The sequence below is a fragment of the Neopsephotus bourkii genome, unplaced genomic scaffold, assembly GCF_033783945.1.
Source record: "Neopsephotus bourkii isolate Nb327-2 ecotype Australia unplaced genomic scaffold, CSIRO-AGI_Nbou_v1 NB_1572, whole genome shotgun sequence".
Taxonomy (NCBI): Eukaryota; Metazoa; Chordata; class Aves; order Psittaciformes; family Psittacidae; genus Neopsephotus; species Neopsephotus bourkii.
The window spans coordinates 3,966,025-3,983,727 of NW_026902048.1; the positions used below are offsets into that span (position 1 = coordinate 3,966,025).

Genomic DNA, 17,703 nt, shown 5'->3' on the forward strand with positions numbered 1-17,703 from the left:
AAAGCTCCATACGGCCACAGAAATGTACCTAAAATACTCTGTGAAATAGTCTAGGTCAGTTTGACAAAATTATTAAAATTGCTTCATAAAAGGAATTAGGGAAACAATCAGAGGACTTGAAAGAGAAGGACAGGAAAATGCAGTAGCCTGGATATTTAGAGATTTTGTTTGAACACTTGCATCTACAAATAAATTAATCTGTATTACTTCAAAATAACCTCAAATTAAAAATGAAATCTTTACAGTTCAGGTGAGAAATTACCTATGCAAGAAAGCCATTCAAATGCATTAGGCTATTTTCGCATGAGAAAAATAGTTTAAGGATATTTTATTATTACCTACAAATTAAGAATCAAAGTAAAATCTGGTAGTTAAATAACAGGTCTCACCCTCCTGGGTGATCTACCCTGTGTAGATAGAATCCTATTGAGACAGAACACTTTACTAGTCAGATAATGAACAAGCAGCAAGTTTATTGTATTGATTTTTAGAGAGCACACATTTCTAAGTGGTATTAATACAACATAGTACCAATTTCCTTGTTCCTAGTTATTTTCCATCTCGTGATTCAAGTTTCAAGTTCGTAACAAGCGCAGGCTTCAAACCTCTCCAGTAAGACCACCAAATAAAATTAGAAAGAACTGTTGCTATCTATTTAGACACCGCAGTAGGCTCCTGTAGTGCAATAAATACACATTCTGGTCCCATGTTTTTTATTCAGTGGGTAGATTTAGCTATAGTGGTATCACCTGTTAGCAAATCTGAAAAACTTTAGAGATATGACACCCTCCCTACCAGTGTGCATCTCAAATATATTGGACTGCTTAAACAAACATATTGGACTGCTTAAACACATGTGTGATCTTTGAAGGACCCGCTTAAGAGACGGCTTGACCATTGTGCCACAGCTCTCACTGAGCATCCATAATTGAAAATAGCTTCTCTTGCTCTTCTCCCCCCTTCCCAAACCCAACTTAAAAAGTAGTTTTCAGAAGTCGACAGGTGTCAGCAGGGAAGCTGAAGGTACAGCAGGGTCTTCAGGCTTATTTTTTTTCCCCACATCTTTACCTGTTCAGACAGATTAAGTCAGGAAAAGATGCTGTTTCAGTCATCCTGAGCACTTGTTTACTGTTTGAGTTGGATTTGATATTTATCAGTAAGGTGCAAATAGGACAAAGTGGCTAAATCTTAGTGAGGGAACTCTAACAGCTTTTGTTTAATATAATAACAAATAAACACATACCCCTGCCTGTGTTTATATACATAGATGTGAATGTTTATCAGTAAAACATTTAAAACACATTGAACTGCACTCAAGCAGAAGTCATTATCCTCCTCAGTTTCTCTCCCCTTTAAAAAAGGGACAAAGATAACAGGGAATTGTGAGGATTTTTTGTTAATGTGTACTCTGTAAAATTATCTGATTGAAATAGTAAGCTCTCCTGAGAAACTTTAAATCAAGTGTTCCAAAAAGCACTCACATTTTAAGATAACTACAGATAGAGATTTTGAAAGGAAGCATTAGGAAAATGAAGCTTATAATATTTCAGTGCCCACCTTCAAACTGCACAGCAGTCGTTTGTCCAGGGCTTGTTACTATCCTCAATTATATTTTAAAGTCTGAGATTAAGGAAACTGTTTAGCTTACTGTAACATTCAATTTCAGCTCACTGTTATGCTCTTAAATGTAGGTAAAAAGCACTGAAGAAACATTTCTGAATAAGTAACTCTATTGGTTCCAAACAGTTGCAGAAAAAGCACATATTTAGGGTATATGTATCTTCACACTTAACTGATCTAAATAATGACTATTCTGTGCAAATTTCACCAAAAAGTCCATTTTAAACTGCAAATAAATATTTTGGATAAATGCACAGCTCTTGAAGTGTATAACTAAATACAGAAGTTTGCTAGTGTTTCTTCTAAAAATCTGAAATATCCCCAACAGCAAAATGCTTTAAATTATTTACATATGTAACCATTTAAGAATAAATATTCATGTCCTAGGTATAAAATCCTGTTCTTCTGTTCCAGATGGAAAATATTTGGTTTCTAATAGGAGCAAATAACATGACAAGTGATTTTATATTAAAAAAAAAAAAGACAAAGTAATATTTCCTGCTGTGCTAGTTCTGTTTCACTGATGTGGTTAAATATATCTCTAACATTCACCACTTCTTAAAGGTACATATAACCAGGGTGATGACAAGATATCTGTGTCATGGTAAATTGAGAAATAATTATTGTATTCTTTGATTTATTACATCAGCTGTAAAGCACCTAACTAGAGCTGGGTATTGCAACCTATGCACATGTGAATACCTTGCCTCATGTTATTTGTCTCATAGTCTATTCATATAGGTTAATTACTCCTGGATGTAAAGACGAACAAAATTTGGACCTTAATTCTCCGTTTTACCCTTAAATCTTTATTAGCCTCTGCCTACAAGATGATACCTATATAGTAAAGAAAGGAGCAAATTACACAGTTGCTCCAGTGTAATTTCTTTTAGGTGTTTTGAGCCTGAAATAAAAGCTCTGTTAATAAGTGCACAGTTGAAAGCTTTGCTCTCTATAGTGTTAAGATGCTTGCTGTCATTTGAGGAAAATTATTAATACTAACACAAAAATTGTTTTGAAACCACTTATATGGAATACATACCTACCTCTTTGGTTAAAATCAGTGATCCATTAAGGCTTTTCTTGCTTTTTTCCAAGCTGTGAGCATACTGCGTATTTAAGTGTGTGTAAGAGTGAAGGTGGGGGGTAGGTTTAGCTGAATAAAAGATTGCTTGATATCTTGAAGTCCTTTGAAGAGTTTTATAGGCTTATAAAGCCCAGTGTGAATGAATGACATTTTTCCCCCCTTTACTTTTACATATGGAACTTTGTTAACCTGCATTTCAATTAGTGAATAATTATTAATTATACTAATTACAGGTTTAATGAAAACCACATACTTTGCAAAAAAAAAAAGTTAAGCTCAGGGCTGAAATTGTAGCTGCAGAGAGTGATGCTGCAATAAAGGCTGAAGCAACACTTTCACTTGGGGGGGGGTTTACGTACATGTATAAATTCCTTTAAGAAAACAATACAAGCACTAAAGCAACTTTTTACAAGGAAAATCCACAGAGAACATATATCCAATAAATTATTTCAGACAACCCTCATTTTTTCCACCAAGTGCAATAACCATTTACTGTGTTTTAAAACTAGAGCCTTACTGGATTCATCCAATTTTTTTACACAACACAGAAAGATGTCTTCATTTTTGTATTTAACTGTCTACACAAAAGACGCCAGAGCTAATCGCAAGTTATCAGTGGCTAGATATTATAATTGCTTTATTCTGACAAAAGACAACATTTCCTGCATTATTTTAAGCTAGCAATCACACAGTGACACTAAAAACAAGTCAGGAAACTTCGATCTAATGCTGTCCTGAGCAATTCCCATCTGTATTTCCCTTCGCAATCCTTAAATTCCAGAAAGGAAAGAAACATTAATTTGAAGCTTCTCAGTTTCTGAATGCCTCTTTTTGACTATGCTCTGTTAGTTATACTTTCAAATAAACTTTTCAGAATCCTCCAACATTGTGTATTGCTTCTCTCTGGAAGAAGGCACCCGCACAATGTTTTACAGAATGCGCATGAATTAGAAGCTAATTATTTGCATCTTTTACACATGTGCAAAGTCTAACAAAACATGCTGTTCACTAGAAATCACTTCTATTTTAATCCGTCATCAGCTTTAAGAATAAAAAGTTACATGACTGAAGACCATTATTTTAAAAAGTTAAATTGTTCTTACTGATCATTCATTATTTCATAGCATAGTTTGAAATCATCGAAACATTCGCTATTAAATATCACGGGTATAAATCTACTATTGCTTTCCAAAAACCTTTGCCTGTTGTTTTCCCTTGTCTCCTAGATTTAGTTAAGGATGTGTTTTAAAGCGCTGAAAAAATGTTTCCATCACATTATTACATAGCAATTGAGACATATCTGCATAATGAAAAATAATTACAAAGATAATATCAATAAGTATGATTAAAACCATCTATTTTGGGAGGTTTGAAAGTGGGAAGATGTAACTAATATTTCTAAATTGCCATTGTAATATTAATAATGTTGAATTTTTTTTTTGTTAAATAGCATGCAAAGCAACAGCAACTGTTTTATTTTAAACCTCTTTTTATAATAGTGTTGCTGCATTTTCCACAATTAACTGGAAACTTAATCCATCAAAAGTACATACAATTAAATCAACTATAGGGAGATAAAATTACTTTTCATATTTCTGTTCCCATGCAGAGAGAGAACTCCAAAATTAAAGCAAATTAACTAGGTTATTGAAATCCACTTGTGATCTTGATTTTAGATTTAAACAATATTTTAGCAAATACTTCAACAGGCAATTACTGTTTATACAGTAAACAGAAAACTGCCTGCAGTTTTAGATGTACTAGATTCACTAATATTGACAAGTAAATAACTGTTTGGAGCTGGAATCAGACTTAATTACTAGAGTCAACAATATTCGTCACTGAATGTAGCATACAGCCTATACTAAAGTATAACATTATATATTTACATATTTGTTATTTACCCATTTTTCCTAATAGGATAAATTAGAAAAGATGAAAAACGTGTACAGTATTTAATATGCTGGCACAAGAAAATGCAGGTATCAATCACTTCAACAAACTCTAAAGATGCAAAAATCTAAGTCCTTTTATTTCCAAACAATACAGCAAATATTAATTAGGTCCCCATCCTGCAATTCGATCAAAATCTTTGTAACAGTCTCCGTGAACTCAGTAGGGCTCAGACCAGGACCCTTGACAGGCTCATGGAATTTCTTTCCTCTTGATTTGAGCTATTATCAAATTAAAGAACTTCTGCAGCTTGACTTTCTACCAATTGTATTTCAATTGTCAGAGAGCAGCTCTTTTTTTCCCCCCTCTTTTATAACCTATTTTTGGATTAATAACGTTAGCTCTTGACATTATTGCCTGAACATCACTGAAATTAAACAGCATGAGAAGATGTGTCTGTTCCTAGGGTTAGAGCATGACTTTTCATTATATATTAAGGCTCTGTGGGAAGCAATCTCTGGGAGGCTGCCCTTATAGAAACACCCTTTTGAGTAGTTTTGGGCACTCCAGGGTTTCTTTTTCATGTCCTTCTGCAGAAAAAAAAAAAATCAGTGTCTTCTTAGACCAAAGAGTTTTCCCAAAGCACACAATAAGTTAGAGTCTACACATGTCTCCCCACTGGCTTCAGCCCATGATACAACTCCCACCAACTCAACAGCAGCACAGAAATTGTTGCAGCCTGAAATAGAGAATATGATGGCTCTGGACAAGCAGCTGGTGCACACATCAGATCAGAGCCGTAACGTGCAACAGCTCACAGGTCAGTAAGATAGATTACAATTAAAGCAGACAGCTGAAAAACAGCCAGCAGCAACTTTCAGCATGGACCTGTCAAAGGTCTGCTTGCTGAGGCTCTTTGGTAGGTCCCAGCAAAGGTTGTCGTGTCTGTGCTGGGGTCTGCAAAATCTCATGCAAGCATCAGGTAGTGAAAAGGACCCACAATGAGATCTACAACACAGCAAAGCAATCATGTTTTCTTACAAAACTTAAGTTCATACACAAGAGGAAAGAATAAAGAACCCAACTCCCCGGAAACACTGCACATCTCTAATTTCTCCTTGAGATCCTTTAACAAATTGCAAGACCTTTGTGTGTTAAACCATAATTTTATGACCATTCCCAGGAAATTCAGGCTTTGCCTCTAACATGGAAAACAATTCCAGGTCCTTTAGCTACAAAGTTTCTCACAGCAGATCCTACAATGGATCTACACTCAGACCTGGGCAAAAAGGCTTGAAGAGCCCCCTATTTGATCTGCTCAAGAAAGGACCTCCTTTCCACCTTTGCAAAGAAGTCATATGGAGCCACTGCTCAGGGCACGCAAAGCAAAGCAGCTGTGGCTCCACAGACCGCTCTCATGTTTGGGAAGTAGATTTTCCTTTCCAGTTCGTCTTATATGAATAATATGGATTTTACCATGCAGGAGGAACTGACAGTTGTGAAATGGCTTTAGTAATCAATATATCCAAGTTTTTATATCAGCAACATAGCAATTCACAACCACCGTGGGCTAGAGTAGAAACACATCAGCATTAGGTCACACAAAGGCTTACCCAAGCCCTGCTCTCCCCTGCACTCAGGCATAACTCCTCTGAAATCAATGGGAGTTTGCTTGAATCGGGAGTAGGGTTCACTCAGTGATAACCCTGAAGTTAAAATACCTATTGCCTCACTACAGACCATTTCAAGGACTAGCTCTGATTATCCTTCCCCAGCAATGGAAAAAAAGGTATGCTCTCACACTTCAAAACTAGGGGTGGGCTGATGGAGCTGCCAAGTCTCCTCCAGCATTGTGGCATACTGAAAAACAGCAGCTCAATGTTAATACTTTGCAGAAGCCCCTTATTTTCACTTCCATGTATTCATTAGGATTACACAGGTGACTGATGTTACTTGCTAAATGTCTCCATGATTACACAAAGTGCCGTATTAACAAAAAAAAAATCAAAATAAAAATGGTTTGTCAACTACCACAGAAAATGCTGCTGAATGTTTCATGGGAACTGCTTTAGCCTCCAGATGCCTGCATGCTATGAGTCAATCTTTAATTACATGATCACACACCAAACTTCAGCCTCAGCAGCAGGAGCTCTACAGCATTATAAGCAGCTAAACCCAAGGGAAGGAGCACGAAGGGCTGCTGCAAGTTCCCACTACACTGCACCAGTATAAGCCTCATCTCAATTCTTGTTGTTCTCAAGTTCCCAATGGAAGGGGGGTTTGTCTCAAGACCAAGGAACACAAAAAGCAACCTGCAAACATCCGTATCTACATCGCCAAAACCCAACTACCTCTGAGTTTTGGATCAGGCCCAACCTGAACATTTTCTGGTAAGATTACTATTGTCCTCCTCCTCCCTTTTCTTCCTTCCCCAGAAAGAACATGAAGGCTGACTTTATAAACAGCATCCACCCACTGTTTCTCCCCATGAATTCCTAAAATCCAGAGGCAAAACACTCAAGGGATTCTCCCAGAAATACAAAATAAGAGCAGATGAATCATGGGGGGGGGGCCCCCCCCCAGGTGTATGTAGGAGATGGTTTTCTTTCTCTCCCCCCATTTGACAGCCCTGACATAAGGCATGTACCAAGCCAGCAGCCCCAGGGGAAGAGGGGGGGACCTGGCTGAACAAAGGCAGCTCTTCCCCCCAAGATTCTCAAGCCACACATTCCCCTTGGTGCCTGTGCCTGCAGCTCCCCCAAAAGCTTTATGCCAGGGCTGAGACACCTTTCCCCTCCCTCAAACAGTTCTTCAAGGGCTCTTTGCTGCCCTTCTCCAAAGGGAATGCCCAAAGAAATCCAACTAACCAGTTTTACCAGGAAAGCACACCAGAGAAGTTAAAGCTATATGTATATTGCCCTCCATACCCCTCATTTCTATTGAATACATACGGAGCCAGGCAAATTCACGCATCCAACTGATTCATCCCTGATCCTAACACAACATAAGCCTGTATGTGTCCATACTCCGAGGAGTAATCCCAGCTACTTCAGCAGGACTCCACTGGGGGCAGAGGGGAGAAATCAGGCAGATAAATTAGTTCATGTTAAGCTTTAAAATTGTGCCATTTCTTCCTTTACATCATTTGCTGATTGATTCCTGATTTGGGGTCTTTATAAGAATTCTGTAGGCTCGGCACTTCTGCAGCAGGCAAAGTGACAGCGAGTCTCGGGTGGATTTCTGGACAGAGTAATATTATATCATCATGTCTGCTCAGTGCCCTCTCCGTGCACAATAGCTCTGAGTGGCAGTGCCTGGTAAGCGGATGAAGCAGTAAGAAGTATATGATCTGATGAGCTTGGCTAAGCTGGGGGAGTCTCCTCTACTCGGCTAAATTAAAAACCTCCCTGCAATTTCAGTCCTAATCACCCCCTCTGATGCTGTAATTGATGATGGTCAGTTAACTCCTTCACTCCCAAGGCCATTTATCCTAGCCTAGAGAACTGCACATTAGTCAGCTCTCCATGACTTAAATCAGTTAGATTTAATGTAATTTTCTTGAAATTTCAGAAAATTAAAATCAAAGTGTATAGGGAGTCACAGTGTAAATATCTCATGGCAGGTCTTTGGTTATTTTAGATCCATGATGCCCTGCTCTCAAGTGGCACAAGCTGTCTCTAAGCCTGGTTTGTGGAAAAATCTCTGCTCTTCAGTGGCACTGAGACATACATTGGCTTCTCTGCCACTCTCCTCCCTGTGGCTGGCACAGGCAGGGAGCCAGCAGCATTATTACACCCTTGCACCTCCCAGCTGGCAAAACGGTCCTTTGCAGCCTTTACCAGTTGGTGCAAGCTGCTCTAACTTGTGTTGAGAAACCAAACCAGAAAAGAAAGTGCTATTTGCATTTTCAGCCTGATTCCAGACACAACCCCTATATGCTCTACATACAGGCTAGGCTGTTGGCTCTTGCACAACATGCTCCAAGCTTAATAACAAAGGTGTGACTAGAGCTGTTAAAACAATCCTGGAACTAAATAATAACTTTCCATTCCGCCTCCTATTTAGGAAGGTTTTCAGGCAATTGTCTTTACAGTGCATTGTTTTCCTGTAGAATTCTTTAAGCCTGACTCATACCAAGAAGGGAAAAAAAATCTATAAGATGTAATACATGTTTATACTCTGTTGAATATGAGGCTTTGCAACGTTAGGAAATCTATAGCATGAATTATTCTAACTGATTTATAATAGACAGCAATGCCTTAAAGACTCTATTCTGACTATTTTTGATTTCATGACAGGATTGATACACTGGTTGCATCGTATTCAGTGACTAGAGCATCCAAAGCATATGTCCATATACATGTTTCAGAACCTATAACTGCACTTTCAAAAAGGACAAGAGGTTTGCTTTTTGTATTATTTACTTTTAAGGTTGTAATTCTTAAGGTTGTGCCTTAAAAGGCACAGATCTCAATAAAACTTACGTTTGATACAGTTCCAGTACAAACATCCAGTCATTGACCCTAGATTTTTAAATCCCCCTATGCCATATTAGAATGCCAGAAACTGCTGGAGCCTATTCTTATTTCTGTTGTGCTCCTTTGCTTCCTTTTCTGCATGGAGAATAGCTTGCACAATCTTGATAATGTGAACCTGCTTGGTTACAAACCCCAGCTCTGCTACCCTGTAGATAGGAACCCAACTGACTCAGGAGTTATCGGTACCAAGAGATGAGCCAGCTCAGAGGAGACCAAGGCAGAAACTCCTCTCTGCAACCTGAGTAGCAGGGGTTCAAAGCTGCTCACCCTAAGATGCTTCAGGACTACTTTACTCAGTGACTAACACCTGACTAGCGGCTGACGTGCAAGCAATAGGGATGAACAGAATGGACTTTAGCACACAAGATACCATTCCATATTCCCTGCCTGCAGAGGAGGGCAGTAATTTTTCTAGATGCTTTGACAGATGAAAGCATAGATTCTAGGCAGCCATTCCTACCCAGGTCACTAATTCATCCTGTAGAGTGCAATATTGTCATAACACTTCTTCACTGGTCAGTATTAAAAAAGAAAAACAATATTACTTTTTACTGTTTTGGGATGCATGAGAAGGACTGAGTCCTGGCTGGCTTCCCACAGCCTTTGATCAAGTCCAGCTCTTGCATAACTGACTGAAAACATAGTAAAAGGCAAGGAAATTATTTTATTTGAGTCCACTTCCCTTGCTGCTGTTATCTTTGAAAGAGAATTTCCCAGACCCTCAAGGTAACCACATCATCCCTCTCCCAACACAGCTCACAATGTCTGAGTAGTGCAGCACAATACCAAAGCTCATGCAAAATAAGTATACAACAATTCTGCCTCTAACAACAAAACAACTGGCCCTGAAGTTCTCTCACCACAACCAGAATCCACATGGCACTGAAAGGTAGAGTGTCTGCCAGCCAGCAAATGAATTTAATTAAACAGCAGAGTGGCTGGCCTCATATGGCTGGAACTGTTGAGTGTAGGTGTGTGTGTGCACGTGCATCTCAACACATTAGCAGAATGAAGACAAACTACTAAAGAACCCATACATTTCTCTTGCAGCAATTAAGGTGAACAGACCCTTGCTCTGACCATGCCAGTAGGACACCTTCTCTTGGTTTTTCAGGAAACTGCTTGAAGTTTGAAAGAGGACACATAGAAAGAGACATCTGCATGAAGACATCCAAAATTAGAATTCTATAGGCCTTGTTTCATACTTCAGTGTTTTACACTGGTTAGAAGCCATCAAGACAGAAGAGAATTAAGCCTGGTAATGAAAAAAATACCTTAAAGAGCACCTAAGAAAAGCAACTGAACATCAGACTGTTCCCTTTAGAGGTCAGATTTGATAGCTGTGCTGAGAATAAAAGCATTGTCTACAGTTATTAAAGGAAATGTGACCAAGACATTGAGGAAACTATCCCATTTCCTGGGTCAGATACCTGCACCCAGCTATGCTTCTGTAACCAAATGACATGCAGATTACTAGGAACCATTGAACTGTGAAAGATAATTTATTCACTTTTTGAATATGTTATTTTTTTACACATATATATATATATTATTGACCAGCTCTCTGCACCTATTCAGGCTCTAATACCAATACGGCCCAAATCAGAAACACCTCTTCCCTTTTGCAACCCCTTTAGGGCAAGAAAGGCAAGGGCCACAAACCAATTTAATTGGCCAGTGGGGATTTCCCCAAGAGGAAAAAGCATTCTTAGGGTACACATCTTGCCCCATTTGCCTTTTGTAGTCTATGACAGAAATAAGTCTATGGGCAACAGGCAGAACACATTGGCCATATGGCTACAACTCTGTGTTACAGCTATCAAGGGCCATTACATTCCCTAACAGGACAACTGAAAGTCACAGTAAACCGGCACAGCCCATCTTATACCTGAGGTTTTCCCTGAAGGGTTCTAGAAGATGATGAGACAGCTCCATGTTGTTTTTGATATAACCTTACTCCCAGGCAGCTCTTACAAAGAACACCAAATGAAGAACTCCATCTAGTCCATTGGCCTTTGCTGCCCTTCTATTCCCACTTTCTTATTTTTGAGAGTTTCCCAGTAAATGAGTAAGGCATTAGAACATTAGCTTATATTGTACTGCAAAGCCTATTCCAGTAAACCTGTCAAAATTGGCATCATTAATAATAATACTTAGCACTTACATAGTGCTTTGCGTTCTCAGAGCACCATAGACATTAACTTAATTAACAAGTGACAGTTTCACAAGTAGAAGCTCTCCCTGCAACACTAGCCTGTGTGCCTGAATTTCTCACAAAATCTCAAACTCTGCATTAATCCACTTGTCTTTCATCCTTCTAAAAAGATTATCTTCCTTTTATTCGCCTCCTTTGGACATATACACCCATGCTTTTAAAAACCAAGCTATTAAAAATATTCAGGTGGAAGAACACTGACTTAACGTAAGCTAATTGGAAAATCCACATTACCCTACTTTTCAGCCTAAATTACACAAAAATCAGAGCTCTATAAAACACGTCTGGACAGAATAGGTCTCTAAATTGGTGTAAAGTGTACTTAATATTGATTGCTCTGCAATTTCCAAAACTGTTCAGAAACAGAGAGACATAATTAGGTTTTATTTGAATTTTTCCTTCAGGCTTAAAAAGAAGGATGGCAAAAAAAAAAATAAAAATCAATACCTTAGTCTATCTACAGAAGTAAAGTAAGTGAAGCCCCTGCCTCGAGCAGTTTATATGGCAAACTCACTGGGAAGAACAGCATCCTATTCTCAGGACCATATTTCAGAGGTCTGTGGAGCCCATACTAACTTGCAAAGCTTAAAATTTAGGTGTCACATCTGGCTTGTTTTCCACTTGTAGCCCACCAAGTAAACTCAGCATCCAAAAGAGATGTTCATACACTTTCAGACAGAAGTCCCTGCTTAGTCCTCCTACACAATGAGGTAAAGATCCTTACTTGCTCTAGCCTTCAACAAGCTTCAGGTTACAAAGGCAAAGGAAAAAACTGCATCAGAAACACTCTTTTCTAAGTTGCTCATGAATATTATACCCCACAACACGTGTAGATAGCTGGTGCACTTGCAGGCAGGGCAAGCCACACACTTCCGTACCACAGGGCTACTGCAAGCACCACACACGGAATCCAACAGGAAACACAACCCAAACACTTGTGCAAGAGGGGAAAGAAATCAACATTAAGACACAAACACTTGAAACCACAGAGATGCGTGGTCTCTGCCACACCAGAGACCACCACCAACCCCATCTCCAGCCAGATGAGTGCCAGCCATCAGGGTTTAAACCCTTCCCAACACACACTAAAAGCAATTTCCACTGTCAAAATGGATGTCTCTAGGAAGGGAGCACCCATAGCTGATACTGGCTTTGGGAAAGCCCTCAGCATGCACAACCTACCCTCCCAAGAGCCCCCAGAAATCATCCTGGCACACTCAACCCCTCATGCAACCAAGAAGGACCAAAGGTCTTGGTAGCCTTTTGGTTACTCACATGTTTGCTGTCGTCAAATTAGCCTTCTCCACAGGTAAGCCCAGGCCTTGTGGGGAGGTCTCCTTCTCTGAATGGCTTGTAGGTCCCCACGTTGGAGACTGATGGGTAGAAGAAATCAACCTATCCCTAACATGTGCAAAGCCCCAAGGCTGCCTATACTCATGAGGGAGCATCACAACAACCTACCCCTCCAGCAACCAAACCCTATCATCCTCATTCCCACTCTTTTATGAGGGTGGGACCACAGTTAAAACCCCTCCCATCTACCCAAATGGCAGCTGGAGGAGCAGGTGCTCCCACTTAGTAATTGTCTCCAATTGGAGGGATCTCCACCGTGGCACCTTGCTGTGGGAATTCCTCTCCTGTTCAGTCACAGTGTCCTTAGTTGTTCCAGCCCTGGAAAACAACCTGCTGATGCGATTTTCCTGGATATCCCAATGTTGCCATTTTTCCTTAGGGTCCCAGCTCCTGGAGTCAAGGGGCTTATGTGTGTCTAGTCCAATTTGTGGCTGCAATGGTTGCTTGAATACATCAGCAGTTAAAACACTCCAAACACACAGATGTTACCAGAAAAAGAAGTATTACACTTACCTCTCAATTTTATAAGCACCTGGAGCCCAGCATTGGCTGAGGGGTTTCCATTCCCCTGCGTACAATCTGCCACCAGCATCTCTAAAAAGCACCTTCTCAATACAGCACAACTGCTGAGTATTTAGCCATGACACAAATGTTAACTTATAAGTTTTATGGGAAATTGGCTTTGGTTTTCAGCTACTTTTTGTGCAAAAGGGGGTACTGTCCTGAGCATGCTCTAAGTGTGATGGACAGAAACTTGACAGCACCTGGGGAATTGCTGTAAGCTCTTACAGGTGGTACTACCACCTTTTGGACACAGGTGATAAAAATCAGCATTGCTCAACTACAAGTGATGCTAACAGTAACATAGGCTAATTACTCAAGCAAATCCATTCCTTAAAGAGTGTGTCATAACATCTAAATGTCTGATAAACTAGTTATTTTACATCCAAAGACTTTTTTTTCTAGCTATCTAATGCTGATAAGCCATTTGGCCACAGTGTGTTTATGCACAAACACGCACACAGACAAATAGCCAAACCAACCTATTCAACTGCAGCGAGCGCTTCTGAAACAACCTTAATGCTGACACACCAGCACGCAGCGCTAACAACAGTTCACAATTTCTCTTCCTCTCATAGACAGTTCAAACACTGGCGAAGCTGCTATCAGTGCATTTAATATCGGCTGTAAGCCTCTGTTTAGCAGGAAGATTACATCCCCCAGATTTCACAGTTCAAAAGTTCATACTGTACTGGTCTATTTATAGGCTGCCTGACACTGCCTCTTCTCTAATGCAGATATTCTGGAGGAAAAAGAAAAAAAAGGAAAAGGAAAAGAAAAAAATTATCTATTTTAACTATTTTGAAACAAGGTTTTAAAGAGTTTGTTTTATGCAGCCAAGGACCAGCTCTCTGTCCTGCATCAGAAATTTTGTCGGTGTGCGGGTTTACAGTGAAGAATTCTTCTGACCTGCCATTTAATTTGACACATTGAAAAGAAAGTTAAAATTCAGAATCCTTTCCTTCCAGTTAATAATTTTCTCAGGAATAACAGGAATGGCTGGGGAGGGAGGGGAGGGATAAAAATTTAAGGAATCCACAAGCTAAATATTCCTCTTGCTGGAGCAGAATGATTGGGAATAGAAAGATCCTTCCAGCTTGTACATCCTTGATTTATTTTATATCTAGTTTTCACTTCCCCTTGTACATCTTTTCTCCAGGTCTTTCAGCAAGCAAATCCCTCAAACTCTATCTTGGCGCAGGACTGCTTTAGAAACACAAAATAGGTATTTTTAAGTCATCTCTAGCTATCCAGTTCCAGAGAGATAAGATGCAGGCCTCGGTCTAATCTCATTTACACAGATCAAAATCAGAACTCATTCCACTGGAGTAAGCAGTGTGGCACTGCTGTAAACCTGCACTGCTTCTTTCTCTTGGCAGTTTTGTGTATGATGCTTTTAACACATCTCTGAGCCAGCTGATTTGAACGTGTTCTTTAATTAAACCTCTGTTTCAAAAATAAAGCATTACTCATGCTTGTGAAGAGCTCTGCCCTGCCAGTGATTTCAGGTCAACGTCCTTCAGGAACAGCCTCCATCCAACTTGACCCTGCCCTGATCTGGGGTTGGCAGCATCACACTGATTTGCCTTTTCATTCCTTGATGCAAATGATCAAATCCCTGTTTTATAGTTGTACTAGAAAGGGAAGAGGAAAGGAGGGAAAGCTTTTGGAACAAATCAAGGGCAGAACTCAGATTTACATCTTCTGGAACTGATGAAGGATAATAAAGCTGTTCTGCCACCTTCATTGCCAGAACTGGATCAAGCAAGTCCTGTCTCTGCACACAGAGCAGAGCCTGTCTACTTAGCAGAGCACTTCATGGACAGCTTTCAAATACTTCGTTAACTAGCTAGAGAAATGATTTTGTTATTGATTCATCTGAACATTAAAAACATCATACAACATTTCTCAAAACCATGTTTATCCATAAGTAACTATGTTGGTACGATGGTTAGTTTACTAAGAGAAGCACAGAGAGTCTTTTAAAATTGAACCCAGCTTGTGAATCACAACATTATTAATAGGGTCCAGAACAGCAGAGCCTCAGTGGTATAAATCCAACTGTGGATTGTCTTCACGTCACACCTAGGTGAAGTGTCCCTTAGCCACTAGCTGCATGCAACATCATCTTTCAGGGAGTTGCTTCTCACCATCTTTTCTGCTTCATATTTCCCTCAAGGCACCATGAGCTAGATTGGACAGAGGGTTTGGCATGACTTTTCTGCACTGTAAGTAAGCATCACAAACAGTGGGAAAACTCATTCCTTTTCACAGTACTACCAGAGGTCATGAAGTATGTGCTTGAAGACGTGTGTATTTAGTCAGTTGGGGCATTAAAATTAAGCTCAAGTTTAAGCATGTTCTATCCAAAGGGAGCTCTGGCTAGCAACCACAGCACTCAGATTTCAGCCAAATATCAAGCATCTTTATAAAATAATACCATTTTCTGCCTCATGCTATTCCACTCCGTTTTCCCGAGGGGAATGCACCTTCTGAAGGTATCATCTGTAAGCTCCTTAACCAGCGCATCTTCTGACAAGCTTTGCCCTGCTAGTCCTCTCGCAAAGCAGCCCAAGTACCCTCGGCTCACCCTCCTCTCAGCTGAGATGGCAGAAGCAGGGCAGCCTGAGTGCCACTTCTCGTACTCAAACTGTGAGTAGCGAGCTGCTTACACAAATCCTCCTCAGGGTTGGTCCAGCGTGACAGCTTTCAGCACTGTAACACAGGGCTGCATGCCTGGAAGAGCCAGCCAGCCTGCAGTGGTGGGAGCATTTTGATCGCAGGCAGCAGTAAATATTTAATTATTGTGCGATTTCTTCTGTGCAGACCTCAAAGCGTTTCTCAGTATCAATACTTGCTCTGGCTATATGTAACCATCTTTCAACTTGAAGAAATGTATGCAGGAGCGACAATAAATATTTCATAAAACTGTAACTAAAAGCTGTTTGTAGGTTTTAGGTGTCGTGCTGCTTATTCCAAAGTGAGAGAAAGTACTTCAACAGTGTATTAATTTCAAATAATTTTAAAGAAGTCTTGTATCTGTTGGATATCTGCTTTACCCAGCTGAAAATCAAGGCCAAGATGACTCGGTCATTATACGGTAACGTGAATTCACTATCTTCCCTTCATACAACATACACAGCATGATTCAAGGTTAAGCATAGAATATCAAAAGACTAAGAGCACGGACAATTTTAAGGTAAAGGAACCTTGACTTTTACTGATTATATTAGTTCAACTAAAATTGACCTTCAATATATGAAGATTTCATTTTCACAAATAAATGGTATGACTGATGCCTTTTATTAGGCTTACAAAAAAGTAATCAGAATTGAAGCTTTCAAGGCCACAATCTCTTTTTCAGTTCAAATTAGAGATAATGGAAGGAAGGACATAGTTATGAGATCTTAAAAGCTAAACTCATCTTTGTTTGTTTGTTTGTTTCTTAATAAAAGATGGTAGTATTACTATATATCAGGTCCCACTAGCTAGCATTGATGCTAAATAACAGCATACCACTTTCCAGCATTCTCACCAGAGTTGTTGCTCGTGCATATTTATCCAGTTAATGGGATGGATTTATTACAAGTATTGAATAATTTGGACCCAGCCTACACTGATGTATTTGATGGCATGTGGTCAACACAGCTATTACAGCACGGATCTGCAACTGCTCTATAAACTGGAGCATACAGTCATTAAAATGAATGAGCACAAGTGCTTGTTATGCTGTTTTTAATTATATGTTTATCTCTTTCTCTTTTATACTTCCATTTTATTTATACCACATGTGGTCACATATGGGCCATAGATGTCATCTTAGGGGGTGTAGGCAAACCCTAGGCAACCATCTTACTTTATTTAGGAGGGTATAACTTACTTAAGCAGCAATTATAGGGCTATCTATCTTAATTTAGGTACATATTCCTGATTTTTAGTGAAGTCTAGTATCCAGAGTTGAGGGTATTCCAAAGGGAAAAGGAGCAAATCATCATATATACATTACCTTCTTCATTGAGTGAGCTTTCTGTTGTATTCCCAACATTGGCTCAAGGCCTATATATTTCACATGACAGAAAATGAACAATTTATGCATTTAGTTAAATCTGCTTAACCTGGGTCAAACTACACCCATGCTGGAGCTCTGCCATCATAAGCGAAAAAGAATTATAGATCTGATAGTACATGTTCTGATGAAGGAGAAACAGTGACACTGGGCAGATCAACAGTTTAACAATGACAAAAGTGGCTCCCTCTGAGGACAGGATCAGGTCTATTGAAATGATCAATTTAAGTTTTAAATTATATTTTTAATTATTTAAAATAGAATGTCAGCAGAGCTAAGGAAAAGAAAAACCCTTTGTGTCAAACAGTAATTACATCTGACTTTTCCACCGAAAACTCTAAGTGGTGTAGTACTGTATTATAACTGCTTA

The 17,703-nt window shown here is 39.5% G+C and overlaps 1 long non-coding RNA gene across 1 annotated transcript in view; it reads right to left on the reverse strand.

The window, feature by feature from the left end:
* LOC133221972 (uncharacterized) overlaps nt 1–12,737 on the reverse strand; it is an 81,020-nt gene extending 68,283 nt beyond the window's left edge. Inside the window, exon 1 of the long non-coding RNA XR_009728135.1 lies at nt 12,629–12,737. This is a non-coding gene — a long non-coding RNA (uncharacterized LOC133221972). The remainder of the gene's footprint in view (nt 1–12,628) is intronic.
* Between the last annotated feature and the right edge of the window lie 4,966 nt (nt 12,738–17,703).